Source organism: Mercenaria mercenaria, chromosome 5 (genome assembly GCF_021730395.1).
Source record: "Mercenaria mercenaria strain notata chromosome 5, MADL_Memer_1, whole genome shotgun sequence".
NCBI classification, from domain to species: domain Eukaryota; kingdom Metazoa; phylum Mollusca; class Bivalvia; order Venerida; family Veneridae; genus Mercenaria; species Mercenaria mercenaria.
The window spans coordinates 32,594,850-32,612,350 of NC_069365.1; the positions used below are offsets into that span (position 1 = coordinate 32,594,850).

Consider the following 17,501-nt stretch of genomic DNA (forward strand, 5'->3'; position numbering starts at 1 on the left):
TAAAAGAAGCAACACCTGTGAATAACAACTATGGGACTATTATGTCAACAAAGCCTTTTTCAGCTTCTTCCGGAAATCGGTCTTTGTTTATAGATTTGTCTGTATTTGCAAAATGAAAAAGACAAAACAGACTGTTAGTGGCGTCGGCCGTAAAGCCAGGCATCTGTATTGCCGTTTATATATATTTATATATGAAATAAGGGTATGAGACAACTTATTTAATCATAATATCTCAATTTAAGTGAAAATGTACGTACCTTGGATATATTATGCATATTTCCTTCATTCTTTTACTGAAGCCAAAACTGATTATAATGAGTTTACTCGTAATATAATATGTGATTTATTAATTGTCTATTTTTGGACAAATTATATCTATTTAAACCTTAAGAAAAAAACTTAAGTGTATTTTTTTTTCGTTTGACTTTAGAAATAAGTTGGCCGAAACATTTATGAGCTGACTGCAATATTTACTTAAAAAAAACACACGGTCTGATGACGTAAAACCGGGTTTAAATTTAACGACAAAATTAATTTGAAACAAGTGTAGCGAAAAATCTTACGCGATGACCCCCATATTTTTTCCATTGATCATTTTGTTTATAAATGTTGTACAAAATGTGGAAAAATGAAAAATATTCAACGTTTAAAAACATGCTTTTTTCGCTATTTTATCTTACGGATGAGGAAAAATTTTCGGACGTCAGAATAGGTTGTTGTGGTCGGTTACATCGAATAATCGTTTCGTTTTATTAAAATTCTTTGAAAAATAAATTCAGTAATAAAATAGAATGTCTGTAGAGTGAAATAAACGTTATACCAGTGAAATCGGATAAAAACTGTCAAAATCATGAGCGTTCAACGCGAGAAAGACGCAAATTTACTGTTACCACTAGGGGGCGCTTCGACGTCAAAACTATATCGGACATTTATTTAAAAAATGCACCATTTGAAAGGGGATGCATTATCGTTCAGCTATGCCAAAAATCATCACAATCTGAGATGGTGCCATAATTCGTGAGGAAAGTAGCGAGCCACCTTTTCATCTGTTTGACGCTTTTAAGGAACAACAAATATAAACTAAAATAAAATGGTAATATATAATAGATGAATGAAACATGAAAACACACTTCTACAAAATGTAAAAAATCCTACACAGACATAAATGTCAAGAAAGTATATAATCACAAGTAAATGGAGTAAAACATCAAACGTTTTCCCCTGGAAAAGTATAGCGCGATAGTTAACAAGTGAAATATAATCGTATTCTTCCGTGGACAGCCGAATATCCTGACTTATTACCTGTTTAATGGAGAATTATCGAAATATTAGTATGAAATGTGTTTGATATTTTCACAGTTAAAAATGTCAAAGATATAAACAATAAAATGGGTAATATTAGTCAAAACATGAAATAAAAAGATTGTTTTTGCTTTACATGTAAGATAAGAATATCTTTCACTCATGATAAACATATCTTATATTTTCACTCGTGAAAATATTATATCACCTGTTCACTCCAATCTGACTCAAGTTCTTGATCTTCTAAACGGAGATTTGAGGATGACACGTTTACATTGATCTTTCTGTTTATTTGGATTTCCGATATTGCTATTTTTATTTTCGCAAATCTATTTTTGTTTGAACCAGTCAGACGATTCGTTCCAACAAGCATTTGGCTGAACCATCAAAATAGCGTCGAATGTCAAAGGGTGTGAAAAATATGCAGTCAGTTCGCGGCTTGATCACGGGACCCCTCTCTTACAGGGCGAGTGTTCTACCGATTGAGATAACCGGGTGCCTGACATTTTACGTGACCAAGTCCGTACCGTGCTAAAACGACGAGGGCGCAGTCATGATGTTGTCGTCATAAGAAATGTAAATATGAAAAACGCAGGCTAAATACATACTTTTTAAACTTTTACTTTCACTTTCAAAATGTTGAAAGCATAGCTCTGATTGGCTAGCGGATGGGTCGTTGGAACGAGTCTATCGCTACCAAAGCGTAGCGTTTATTGGAGATGTACTTTAGTTAGATTGCTGTTCACTCGAGATAGATATTTCAATCTTACATGTCAGCAAAGTCGAGCAAATTTTAGATGAATTGAAAATGCACAATTATGAGCCATCTCATATATAATGTTGATGACCAAAATCATCGACATAGTTTAGACTACGACAAATATTTCGCATAATACATCCGCAGATATACAGTGTATTTTCAGAACACCTTCACTCCCAAGTCTACTCCCAAAGAAACCTTCACAGATAAATAGTCTGTTAGCAGAATACTTCACAGATACATAGTATATTAGTATATTAATACCTTTACAGATGCATAGTCTATTCCAATAATGCCTTCACAGAAATATAGTATATAAGCATAATACTTTCACAGATACATAGTTTATTCGCATTATACGTTCACAGAAACAAAGTCTATTGGCATAATACCTTCACAAATGCATAGTCTATTCGCAGAATGCCTTCTGTGTGGTTTGAAAACTATTCGATTTTACTGTCGGTCAATTTTCAATGAAACAGCTTTTTGTGTAAAATTGAAAACATCACTAGTCTATTCGAAAAATTCAAAAGCAAAGGTGACCAGTTGGAAATTTTATTGAGGAAATGTCTCACAAAGGACAAAGACAAAACAACCATGCTGTTGAAATTAAGAAGAATGTATGTGACCCGCAATAATCTATTTACTTTAAATTTACCGATACAGTTTTTATACTGGTACTCCAACTCAGTTAACAAGTCAATTACAAACTAAGTTTACTTACGACACTTATTTCTCACAACTGATCCACATTGTACAGAGATGTGACGCGATATTCGCTGTAGCTACATATTGAATTAATGCCAAACACGATTAAAGTGATTCTTTCGACTAATTTTATCATTACAAAATAACGTTAAATAATAATAAAATTGTATTGTATTAAGATAGAAAATATGAAATGGCGTACATGCGGACCATTTTTCGACAAGATGTTCAATACCATTAATGTGACAGCCTTAAAGCACTCTACAGAAAATGAGCACGTCACGTACGAATATAATTACATTTTATTCTTAAGAGTTGCTCTTAATCTCTCCCAAAATCCCTGCAAGTTGTCTTCTATGGACGGGTATTCTAAATAAGTCTTTTTCTGTAAAACGTCTATTATTTCTATTGGCAGATGTTTAAGTGGTATATCCTCTTTCAGGATGACACAAAGAACATTTCTGCCAGTATCCGCTGCTTCCATTCGGGCCATATTTAATTCATACATACACCATTTACTTCTCACAAAGTTTTTCGTTAAAATAATGAGCGTTCTGCGCGTAGAGGTGATCGCTCGCAATATATTGTCAACTACATATTCGCCTGCACGGAAATCTCGGTCATGAATTAATAACGAAATTTCACCTTTTTCCTCTAATTCGCGTTTTACCTGCTGAATTACAAATCCACGGTCTTCATCAGCGTATGAGCCAAAAAGATCTTTCTCGTATTCAGTATCATTCATTCGTTGGTAATCAGCGAAGAGTTTCAATTTTGTCATGTAATACAAATATCGAAGGTTCCATCGGAATCGGTAGACTAGCGCACATATTAGAATAATGATAAAGAAAAGAACAGACAAACTTGCAATGAGAAGTAATGTTAGATAACTCGAGCATTCTAACCGTAATTGATCATAATTTAGTGCTGCTAGTGACACGGAAGTGGAATTCTTGAACGTACAATAAGTTTCCTCTATTTTTGCGAACTTATCTGTATGTTTTTCAACCCAAAGAAAAAACTCTATATTCTCACATACGCATTTTAAATTATTTCTCGCGATGGTGATTTTTATGTTTGGCAATTTATCAAATGCATCTCTGGCAGCCAAATTGATAGATTCCAGACTGTTATCTTCCAGATCCAAATAACTTAGATTTTTTTAAATGGCTTAATTCGGACGTTATATTACTTATTTTGTTTTGTGATAAATAAAGATTTTCAAGTTTTGTGAGATTGTTGAATATGTTTGGCATTAAATAAATAATTTTATTATCACTTAGATCTAGAGTACGAATGTTTCTCAGATGTCTTATAACAGTATTCCCGTCATACAAAGGATACCCTAGATAATTTCTGGATACATTTAGGACTTTCAAATTAGGAATTTTAGGAAAGATTTCAAACATTCTTTCGATCAGTACCGGGAGGTTGTCAGATATGTCCAGATATTCAAGTTTACTCGGTGAATGGATTTCCGGAGTATCAATTATTATGCTATCTGTTCCGATATCATGCTGTTTTAATTTGTCTTCGATTACTTGGAAATAGTCTGGAAATTGGTTACGAGTGAACATAGACATACAGAAAGAGTAAAAAGTGCTAACTGTTATTTCTGGTTGACAAGTCTCGTACGTATTTGTTTGCAATCGTTGTTCATAATTTTTCTTCATTGAAACACCATATCTGGGAAAGGAGATTGGGCGATTAGAAGCTGCCATACGACTAAAATCCAAATAAACTATATCATTCATAGCACCGCTCAATATCAGATACGGTGTATAGTTACCATACAGGAACATATTATGCTGAACTGAGAGGTACTTGATAGACTTAGGCCATTGTAATACTGATGCTATATCAATGCGCACAAGGTTGTTGTTTTCAATTGTTAAAAGCTCAATGGAAGTGTTTGATAAATATCTAACATCATCTATGTTTAATGACGAACAGAAATCGAATTGTGAGTGATCATACAACGTGTTTAAGTTCAGACGTTTCAATGTTTTGCTTCCGTTTAATCCACTGGTAATATTTGGCATAGATTCTATGCCAAGGTTGATATTCCATGACAGGTCCAGAGATGTTATGTTTCGAAGAGACTTAAAAGTGTTAAATTCTATTTTCCTGATCAAACATTTTGACAGGAATAAGTTTTGAACTCCTAATATGTTTTCAAAGAAACTTTCGTTGATATTTGGAATGTTACATCTACCGTACTCTCCAGACATATACAACTCGATAACATTCGGCATGTAAGGCAGTGGTTGTGTACCAAGTCCGTCGATAACCAAGGTATGAAGATAATACATATGGTTCAAGGTAACGGGATAGGTCTCATTACTCCAGATATTAGACAGGTTCTGCTTTAAATTTAAGTAAATTAATTTTTTCAACGGTCGAAACGCATCCCTAGCTATTTTGGAATATCTAATTTGATTTAAACTTAAATCAAGCATTTCTAACATTTGTAGTCCAGCAAAATCCCCTCTGTGAACACTGTCTATCCTGTTCCTAGCTAATGATAATTTCTTTAATAACTTATACCTTTGCCATGACTTTCCATTGATTTTAGGTATTTTATTTCCATTCATATTCAAACAAGTTGTATTTGGTGGCAGATTGTTGGGGGCATCTGTGAGGTCTCGATCACTGCAGTCAACGTAGTACTCTAATATTTGATCCTTGATATGGCGCCTTATATCACACTTTCCTACGATGCCCCCGTCACACGCCGCCACGTCTGCATAAAACTCCGATATTTCATCATTGATATGGCCCGTTACATGGTATTTTCCAAAGGCATTTCCATTGCACGTTACAATGTCTGTCAAAGCAATAAGAAGTACCAACACTAACCTGAAGAATAGACTCATACACTTTGGAAAGTGGAATTATATTTAGGTGATGAAAAATGGTTTCCAGGATATCTTATCTTAATATTATAGTACACCTATCATGACGAACGTGCGATTAGCAAAACAGCCATGTGATGGACCAGAATTTGTTGAGTTCATGCCAAGAGTTTGCAGCAATTTACTATTCTAAAATGAGATAGTACACATGCAAGAACTGATAACTTTACCTTTTGAATGCTTCTTGAAAAGTTTATTTAAATAAAATGTGTTGCTTTATGCGCGCTAACAAAACATGACAGGAGAAAATGTTACTTTAAATGGAATGAATTCATTGCATAGTAAATGGTACAAAGTATCAAAAGCAAGGGTTTGTAACACTGATTGACATCAATGAATAGTTTTAGGCTTTACACTCGTGTTCATACAAAAAGTAAAGACCTCTGTTTAGTAAACGTAAATAATATTTAGAATGATAAAAGTACTATATATGTATGGAAAAAATTAGATACATTTATTCATTTTCATCCAGCCGAGGTGATTACAGATCAAAACTATTAATCATCGACTGTTTCTTACTGTACGATTTATGTCACGCAAAACACGAAGAATTTAAATGGCATACGTAAGCTTATCAGACTGCACTTCGTATAACTTTGTCTTGGGCATATCTCTTCTGGTTGAAAGTTTAAGGTCAAAGAACCATGCATGTCTTATGTATAACATTTTTATGTGCGAATGGATATTTAAATAACTTGGCAGAAACATTAACCGTAAGAAGACTATTTTTATGTCCTGTGCAAAGATCCAGACCAACTAGCTCAAAAGCATATAATGTCGTCCTATCTACAACTTCTTATCCAGAAATGTAGTTCGTGGTCCTGCATAAGTTTTAATAGTTGATTCGATGCGCGATATTATACACATAAGGCTGTTCTCATGTCTGTGATTGACATTAACAGTTCCATCCGTATCAGTTTTACAACCCGCTCTCGTGTTTCATGAAATTCAGTAATTAATGCTCCCTACAAAAGTATCTTAAAATACATAGAAGCGAAAAATATAAAAAATCAATTTTCTTACTTCATTTTTGCTGTTACATTCCTATCAGCTTTGAACAAATCATTTAAATGTTTGTATTTATGAATGCGTGTACCTCTAGTTCATCCTTGAAATGTTTGAATTGTTTATCATCATTAGTTTGACATATTATGAGGACCTCACGCTGCAGTTCAAAAATACACATTTTATGTATGATATCATGGAATAATGAGATAATGCCAGATCATTTAATAAACGAGGTCACTCATGTTTCAGTACACTTTCAATTCAAAGTGTAACATCCACTTATATAATTCGTAAGTATGCCAATTTCCATATTCATGTGGTATGTCGTAGGATAAGAATGATTCACTATTTTCATGGAATGTAGACACGAATATTGTAAATAAATATCAAGTCAGTGTAAATCTATAGTCTACGGCAAATTGTTAAAATTGTAAGTTTGTAATGTTGTTTTTATGCATTATGTTACGGAACTATATAGCTACATGTAGCGACTATCCATCTTGATTTTTTAGAGGAAACCAGGAACCCCCTCCTTGCATTATTCTACCTGGGTAGAACCACCGTAAGCCAGCTGGATGGCTTCCGCACACGAAAAATTCTACCACCACCCCCACCCAAGAGAGGCTTGAACCCACATATCCGCGAGAGACAACTAGTTTGAAGTCAGCGACCTTAACTGTTCGGCAACGGAGGCCTCAACTCTGTTTTATTTTCACAATATATTTGCATCTGCTCTGCATTGGACATGCCAGTCCAACGCGCATGCTACTAATGTTTTGTAAGACATCCTACAACTGGTCATCAGCGGAGTTGTATCAGGACCCGGCTGAAAGTACTATTTAATGTAATTAGATAATGTGCGTCGGTACAAAGATTCAATTTGGCGTAATATATAAGTGCACTCAATGTAAACAGTAGCATTATTTTTTTTCGGAAAACGTCAATATCGCCGAGATCGACTATTTTATATTTTTATCAAAATATGTTGGGTATAAGATCATGGATTCCGAAATTGTCTGCTGTATATTAGTTATGCTCTTTACTTTTAAAACACATTTATTATAATGTTATTTATTTTTAGATTTCAGCGTTCAATGTTTTTATACTGCATAAAAAATGAAATGGTCAGAATTTATTGTATCCTTTTACACTGTAGACAATAGAATCTCCATGACAATAGAATTGTCAGAATTGTACACCCTCCCTCCCAGTACATAATCGCAGAATCCAAATATTGAGCCATTAAGTTTGTAATGGAGCTAAAGTCTGAATTAAAATACAAACTTGACATGGGGCTTCATCATCTTCATCAGAAATTTTCATTGATTCAACGTCAACATGTCAAGTTTTTGTCTCTTTAAATTGAACTTCGATTCCTTTTTTTTCATCATCACTACTTCATGTGTCATTAACTAAATTTCACAAGTCTTCTTACTTCTCTTTATATTTTTGTTTTGGCTTTAACGAGATATATACTTAGTATAGGTTCCTGCATGTCCTCATCATCTTTCGAACTTTTTGAGATTTGATTTTTAATATTCCCTTTGACTTATCCGAGACTCTTACATCTTTCCTATGAGGCATATTTTCAATATCGATAGCTTCTAAACTGATTTACCATCACCATCAAGTGCATTTTGAGGAATTTATGTAGATAATTTGAACTATATTGCCGTCAGATTGTTGAATGTCATCGTTTTTATCAAGGTATTGATAAGTCTGACTTCACAATGTTGCTTACGATTCGCAATTTTAAAAACAAATGAGCTTGGAGTTCATTGCATAGACTGCTTCCATACCGTAGAGATGGTACCTACCAAAGAAAATCTAAGGGGAACAACTCTTGAATTGACCAATAAACTGAAGCCATCAAAAATGAAAGGAAACCTAAATAGGTCCTTTTCCAATCAGCTAATCAGGCAGACAAAATATGACATGCATTCGTTCAAAACACTTTGTATTCGATACACAATATGCACACTTTTCTCATATACAGACAATTATTTTGTAAATTGTGCGTAGGCCTAGCAAGAAAGTTTAGTAGTGCATAAAACTAAAACAAAATAATGCGCAGATTCCTTCAAGAAGCTTAACGGCAATGAAAAACTTCACCTCAGATATTTATGATATTTTTTGTCTAAAGCTATTTTTGTTATTAAAGATGATAGCTTGATGTACACGAAATTTGATATATTAAAATGTAAAATGTATATCCAACAATGAGATATTGTCAAAGACTAGGTAGCTTGGTGTTATATTTATCTTATCAATTAATCAATTTTAAAGTGTTTCCCATGCTTTACTCATTTTGAAGCATTTCTAATAGTTACTGTCATCAAATGTGATTGCCATATTTTAAGATAGTAGATAGATAGTGAAACGCTCTGTAATTTCTGTGTAATTATGTATTTGTAAGCAATTCGACATTCTCTGGAAGTAACTATAGCCTAACACAATCATTGCTTTACGTAAAAAATAAATAAAATGCTGAAAAGCATATGGAGAATACGTACTATGACGTTTTTTATCCCCCGACGAAAGTCGGAGGGATATAGTTTTGGCGTTGTCCGTCCGTCCGTCCTTCCGTCCGTCTTTCCGTCCGTCCGTCTTTCCGTCCGTCCGTCCGTCCGTCCGTCCGGAGCCATATCTAGGAAATGGTTGGGAATATTTATTTAAAACTTCATATACATGTTCACCACAATGAGTTCTTGCGGCCCGTCAAGTTTCAGTCAGATTGCCCAAGTAACACCAGAGTTATGGCCCTTAGAAGTTTCTAGTGTTAACTATATAGGGTACTATAAATATGGCAATTTCTGCATCATAACTTTTGATATATTTGACCTAGAACTATGAAACTTAAACAGAATTTAGATCACCATAATGTGGTTGTGTACACACAATTTCATTTGGATTTATTTGTAAATTAAGAGTTATTGCCCTTTAATTGTATAAAAATCCACATATTTGTACATAACAAACTTACCATTTGGTAGAATTTCATTAAATTTCTTTCATTCTTTTCCATGAACATTTATTGTAAACATGTGAAGTTGTGTACCCACACCTGGTCACCCCCTTACCTTGATCACACACCTCCCCCCCTATCCCCCGACACCACCCCCCCCCCACCAAAAAACAAAATTAAAAAATTCATTCCTTACTTTAGATTTTTTTCAAACAAACTTCATATACATGTTCACCACTATGAGGTTATGGGGCCCATCAGGTTTCAGACAGATTGCCCAAGTAACACCAGAGTTATGGCCCTTAGAAGTTTAGGGTACTATAGATCTATAGATATGCCAATTTCTGCATCATAACGTTTGATATATTTGACCTAGAACTATGAAACTTTAACAGAATTTAGAGCACTATAATGTGGTTGTGCACAGACAATTTTGGACGGATTTCTTTTTGTAACTTCAGAGTTATTGCCCTTTAATTGTCTAAAAATCAACATATTTGTACATAACAAACTTACCATTTGGCAGAATTTCATTAAATTTCTTTCATTCTTTTCCCCCCCCCCCCCCCCCCCCCCCCCCCCCCCCCAGCCCCCGTCCCAAATTTTTTTTTTTTATTTCTTATTTTAGATTTTTTTTCAAACCTTCCAAGTTGTACCATTCCCCCACCTCACTTCTCCACCCAGTCATGCCCACCACTGATCATGCATCCTCTGCCTCCCCTCCAACTTCACCCTTTTACCTTTTTTTTTCATTTTTAATTTTCAATCAATATTTATAATCAACATGTGAAACTTTGTTTCCTCTCCCATTCCCCTGCACCCCCACCCCCTAAAAAAATATATATTTTCATTCCTTTTTTTTTTTAAATGTTCAAACCTTCAACATGTTAAGTTGTGACTGCACAAACCTTGCCCTCAGCCATGTTCAAGATATCTTACCTGTGTTCTCTTAAGGACATCTGGTCTTTTAAATTCAAATGTACATGTAAAACAGCAACACCTGGTGCCAAACCACTCAAAGACAATATTTCATTCCAGTTAAACTTCACGCTCACATTTCAGTTAACTGCATTTAATTTTAAAAGCTAACCTTATTACAGTAAGCATATCCCATTCAAAATAAATTCTTTAGTCAGGATCAAAGTATCATACATTTATTATGTACTCTTTAATTAAACATTTGTTTTCTGTTAAATTGATTTTGACTAATGAAATTATTTGCTTCTTATTAACATCCTTAACTTTTTGCCAGATATATCTTTTTGCCATTCCTCACCACAAACCCTTTCGGCGGGGGATACCAATTCATCGAATTTGCTTGTTTGTTACAAGTCCACTACCTTGAAGAAACTAAAAGGTGTTTTATTAATTGTCGTTAACAAGGTAAATGGGTAACGTAAAATATTCACAATCATTTACAACTTAAACTTTTACGCAACTTGAAAAAAAAAAGGTTTTTGTTGGGGCCTCTCATTCACAATTATATCAAAAATTATTATACCTCACTTTTTGCCTACAATAATAAAACCCCATTACCCGAGAAAGAGATAGTTTGACTATAAAACCCCGTTCCAACCTTTTTGACACGTAACAAAGACAAAGTTTCAGGTCATGTGACCGCGCTGATATTTTGAATGTCATATAAGGGCAAATAACTGCCTCAATGTTTTAGCAAAATCATGAAATGATTGCCTTCCTTGTACACATATAGTAGTTACGTCATTATTCAATGTGTACAGAGACGATTCAGACGACGGTAACTTTCAGAAAGAAAAACAAAAGAATAAAAATATTTTTATTTTAACTTTTCCTACCTAGTTTTGTTCGGTATGATAAAATAAATATCATAGTAACTGTCAGAAAGAAAAACAAAAGAATTAAAAAACATTGTTATTTTAACTTTTCCTACGTAGTTTTGTTCCGTATGATAAAATAGATATCATATTGCAGCATGTTTGACATTGATATTGTCAACCTTCGAAACAGAATGTCACCACTTGTCTTTCGCCTCGGGTGACATTCTGCCTTCGGGTTGACAATATCAATGACACACACGCTGTCATATGATATTTATATATTATCACCTGAATTGAGTGCACTCATGAGTGAAAAATATTGATGATAAAAGTTTGTAAGGGTTTGTTCACATTATAAAATCTTTAATAATTTCTTACAGGTCAATTTTTGGTATGGTATTGGTAAACTTATAATAAAGAAAATGTCAGTCTCTTTCAATCATTTTTTTAATGGTCCATTGATGATCTGATATCTTTATAGATAGACAGCGACCAGCTAATAAGTAATTATGCTTTAATCTATCCTAAATGTTTTTATTTGATTGACGTTTTCAATTTGTAGTAAAATTACACCTTTATGGTAGTCGAATGCTACAAATGGCAGATGAATATCGGAATGCCGAAACCAAGACATGAAGTTTCAAACCATTCAAGCAGTAGGGAAGTTCCAGTTCATTGCCAAATGTTGTTCAAGCTATAAGACTCCCCGGCAAAAGTATATACGGACACTAATGATATGCATGCCATTTAAAAACTTCTCCCATCCTATTAAAATTCACTGTTAATAGTGTCTACATAAAACTGTACACGTAGACAATATTTGGTGTTGACATGTTCAGTTTAAACGTTATTCTGCTAGAATTTTTAGCCCTAAATTAACATTCAGTTACTAATACCCCAGTCACACATACGGCGCGGATAGCTACGTCTAGCTACGGACAAAAACGTAGTAATCCGTATCGATCGGTACATGAGCCGTACCTCAGAGTAGTCATTCGTATTAATCCGTACCAAAACGTGGTCAAAACGTATTCAAAACTTATTCCAAACTTTTGAACATGCACAAAAGTCTGAACGAACCGTAGCCATTTGAGCGTGACTTTAGTCAAACTTATTCATCCGTAGTTAAACGTACTAAAACGTAGTTATCCGTGCTGTTACGTACCTCGCCGTAGCTGAACGTAATTATCCGAGGCTGCTCGTACTTAAGCATAGTTCAACGTAGTTTACCGCAAACCCATCCATGCGCTTGGCAAGTTGTAAGGCGCAGTAAAACGTAATTCAACGTAGTACCTCGTACATATCCGTTCTTATTCGCGTCCTGTATTGTTTTGTTTGTTTCCTGTTTCTCACCATTTTTCCCGTACTAAGACGTACTGCTCCGTAGTTATACACCCACAGACTAATCCTATCCGCACCGTACCTCAACGCACGGACATATCCGTATGTGTAACTGTAGCTTTAGCATGTGCTTGTATAAATGTTAACTATAACAAACAAGTTATATTTAACTTACCCGTTTTGGGCGATCTGCATTGTGCTATATCCAACAGGGAGCGACAATTTCTACGCAATTTTTAAATCCTTGTCAAGAAATGGTATTTCGTAGAAAAACTTGTTTCTTCCTTTTTCGACCTCTTTAAGCATTAAAAAACTATTAAATGCGATAGAAGCATTAAAATTAATAAAGATCTCGATTAGTTTTGGCAACAGTTTATTGTAAAATATTTCACCGTTGTTAAACAGTGTACGCCTTTTATTCAAATAATGACATAGGGAAATCAGTTAAAGGTTTAAAACGTTTACCAAATTTTCTACATTTGCATTTATACTTACTTAGTTCCACCGTACACTTTACTCTTTGACTGCGTCTGACTGTACAGATAAACACTTTTAAAGGCCCGCTTTGACTGAGTAGTTTTCCAATTTATTAGCCTTCTGGCTTGTTTCGGTGAGCCCTTACTAGTATGTCTCTTTCTATCTCATTTTCTACGAAATATTATTGGGTTATTTTAGGTTTTATCTATATACGTTTTTGCTTTACATACAGCAACTTTTGTTACTAGACCGAATGCAAGCGAGTCACCTGGTGGAGATGACTTTTATTAACATGGCCTTGGAATTTTGGAACATAGTGAGGATTGAAATGAAATTATGTGCGTAATTCAGTGGTTAAAGCTGACCGGTGATGTTTTGCCACTGACATATCCAAGTCGGTACACAACAGTTATTCTTTATAAATGTGTTTGGTTTGTCCTTATTCTTTTTTGTTTCACTTTGTGTTTTTTGCGACATAAACTGCTGATATGTTGTTGTTTTTTCGGGTGGGGGGAGGGGGCGGGGTGTGCGGATGGAGTCTTCGTTCATGGAACCATGCCTTTCCTATTGGATCACTCGCCACATTCTTACAATATGTATATACATAGATTGTTTTCTTTGTTTACAATATCCAGCAAACTTTGATATCTCGGACCAAATCAGCAAATCGATACCGTTGTGTGATATTTGCTGATCTTTCGGCCTATGTCAAACATCAGTTTCTAACCGCTGTCTATCGGAAACAATATCAGACCAATAGAAAATTAACTTAGCAAAACTGATATCGGACCGATATTGAAAACCATATTGGTCTGTTGGTAAATGCTTTGTGAGTAGAAAGAAAATGATTTGTCGAGAGAAATGGTTGAACACCTTTATAACTATCGATTATAAAAGTTTAACAACATTTGTTATTACTGAAAATTTTGGATTCAATATTTCATAAACACTGATCAAGGATTTTTATTGAAAACCATTGGATTTTATTGAAAACCATTGGACTGAATTACAACGTAAATAGCTTATTGTTTGGATGACACTTTAATTTGCAAATTACTTCCTTCTCAAGATGTAGCGATAGTTATGATTGAGAAAGAAAATATAATGAATATATACTGAATCATTCTTGATAGGTCATGGACGTGCTGCTGTTTTAGACGCACCGTATGTTTGATGTTCATGTCTTTTAATTTTGATGTTTTTTTCTTTCATTGTGTCTATTTGTGAGTAAGTCAATGCCTGAACTTTGGTTGACTAAGTAAAATCTAAAATAAAAACTCATGTGCACTACTTCCCATGATGGTAATATGAAGTTTGACGGCTCTAGGCAAAACAATTTTTATATGCACAGGACACAAAGTCGGACAGACAGAAGGACAATATTTGACAACTCAAGGTTCATAACCTTGAACTGTCTGAGTAAAATCCAAACCAGAACTCCATATGTACAATATCACATGCTAATCAACAATATATGAGATTTGATGATTATAGGTAAACTTTGTTTTGAGATACAAAGTCAGACGGATTGACAAATCTAAGTAGCTTCACAAAAATTAAGGGCAAAAAATACTATAAGTTTCACTGTTTTTGTCTTTGACCTAATTACATGTACCTATTTCACTATCATGATGGGCAATCGTTTTGGTTAAGTATAAAGCTTTTTCATTCACTTGTCCATTTGCTGCAACTGTTTTGCGTTATATGTGTTATTGATAAAACCTCCATTTATATCCCTTTGAAGACGGTACCAAATGGTGAGAGAGATTGCCTTTGTTTTGTTTTTTGTTCAATATGCCCGTTTTTCTCATATTCGGGACCAGTTTGAGAAAACTGCCAGTTCTCCAGAAAAAAAAAACCCAAGTATTTTCACAAAGCGAAGATATGCAGTGCTATCAGGTATGCCTTAAAACAATTTAAGTGTAAATTCAGCGACTAAAGAAACAAACTGAAGTCTATGTTTTAATTAAAACAACCAAGTGTATGAATACAAATAGGCAACTTTATGGTCATGTTTACCAAGGATGACCCCATGCCAACTGAACAGGAGCGATGATATTTAGCTAGTAGTTGTTCCTTATGATCATATCATACCATAACGTAGAAAAAGTGGAAACCCACAGTTCGCCGAAAATGACAAACATAAATTGTTGCAGGTTTGCTTTGACTAAGCCAGTCCACAGAATGTACTACTGTTTTACAGTTCTATCAATTTGTAGGTCATACTTAAAACTATTGAATTAAAATGCAGATTTAAAGACATGATGTTCGGTGAACAAAGATCATGTGTGGCAATTTTCAATTTCTTTTATGCATAAATTTATGAGGAAATTATTATTGAATATGTGCGAGTATACGCATGTATTAATAAATAGTCCGTTTTCAATAAAATCGTGCACACCCAATGTAAGAAATACTAGTCTCGTTTCTGTTTTGTGTTTCTGTATGCCCGGATTATTTGCCTTCCCTAATGAGCACAAACAACACATATAGGCTTTGTTTTATGGCACCTCAGAAGTTTATCGTGTTAGAACTGAACTTTTAAGAGATGCTACTCACTTAAAACTGTTGTTGATCTGTATGTGTAAAGCGGTAGTCTAGAGGCATGCGGTCGTTTGTTTTTCATGCACCAGCCATTGCCTACAGTTTTCATATAAACGATTTTACCTACCTTTCCAGTGAATGCAGTATTCAATATCATTATAATAAAATCAAGTGATACTTGCTATTGATGTCATGACGATATAACAGATGCACTTGAGTAGTACACAGTTTTCATATTGATGTTACAGTTTCGTGCCCAAAGAAACGTCGTTTTAATTTAAGGTAGCTCTTCATGCCTGGGTCAATTTTTTTCTACAATTGTGAATTTGATTTAATATAATCTATATGAAGATCCTTTAGAAGCATAGAATACATCCAAGCAAAATTATAGCAGACTCGGTTTGAGTCTGATCGTGAGAGGTACTGGAGAGTGCAAGAACCCTCACACACCCTAGCACCGACTTAATAGACATTGAATGGACTCCATGATCCCGAAGGACAAGAAAATATAACAACACGGAATATAAGTACAAGGATACTTTTACGCCCCTTCCCACAAGGCACTTAAAGATTGCTTTTGTGATAGTTAATAAAATCTATATGAAGATCATTTGGAAGCATAAAATGCAACCAAGCAAGGAAAAAAATAACAGCTTTGGTTTGATTGAGTCTTTTCATGAGAGGTAATAGAGAGTGCAACCAGCGCCGGATTAAGCAGAACTCTGTTACATGGAAATTGAATAGACCTCATGGTCCCAACGACCAGAAAATATAACAAAAAGCCATGATTTTCCAAAATTTAGAATAGACTGAGAAAATTTGGCAAATAGAAAAAACATAGGGTCGTGTGCTTGCAGTAAACATCTTACAAGCCTAAGTAACATAAATTAAAACATATCGCAGAATACACCCATTTTAAACGATCAAATATATCTTCTAGCGTAAGTTTTACATAGCTCTAATATTCACTCTATTTTGTTCATTACCTCTGTCTGTTCACTATTTCTAATAAATTATGTAAAATATATGTATTATAATATAAATTTCCAATAAAATGGTGTTATTTCACATGCATTTCTAATGTTGGCGTGTTTTAGATTTTACAATATTCCATGCTTTTACAACACGTGTTATTCATTATAATTTTTCGCATATCTCAATGTCGCTTATAACCACATTTATCACAGAAAAAATCTTTGATGTAATTATTGAATCACAGGGACCATACCTAGACGATTGAAGAATAACATGCCACAAAACTTTCAACAAGAAAATGATAAATTCAGGGATACTTATGTCAGTGGAAGGGTTTCACATTGCAATGGTGGTACATATGACCTTTATTATTAACATGTATTTACCGTCTAGTAACAGCTTTATGGAATAAAATTCAATATTTATGTTTTTAATATCTTTTTAATATATTAAAATTCTATTGACAACAGAAACTGTTATTATATCAATAAAAAATTCTATTTTAATCTTAACTGCTGGTAAAATAACGTCCCTTACCTGTAACAAAATGTCACAAATTAATAACACAAAGAAAATATTTTATACACCATGACACTCACAGCAACAATAAGAAAGGGGCATCTAGTTCCAACTGATGCAACATAAAAATATCCCCTTGATTGTAAGAAATAAATTCTGTTCTTCTTTCAAAACTAACTATTACAAAACAT

At 34.2% G+C, this 17,501-nt stretch overlaps 1 pseudogene; it reads right to left on the bottom strand.

Moving 5' to 3' along the window:
- Positions 1–1,033: 1,033 nt before the first annotated feature.
- LOC123558875 (toll-like receptor 4) lies at positions 1,034–13,186 on the bottom strand (annotated as a pseudogene).
- Between the last annotated feature and the right edge of the window lie 4,315 nt (positions 13,187–17,501).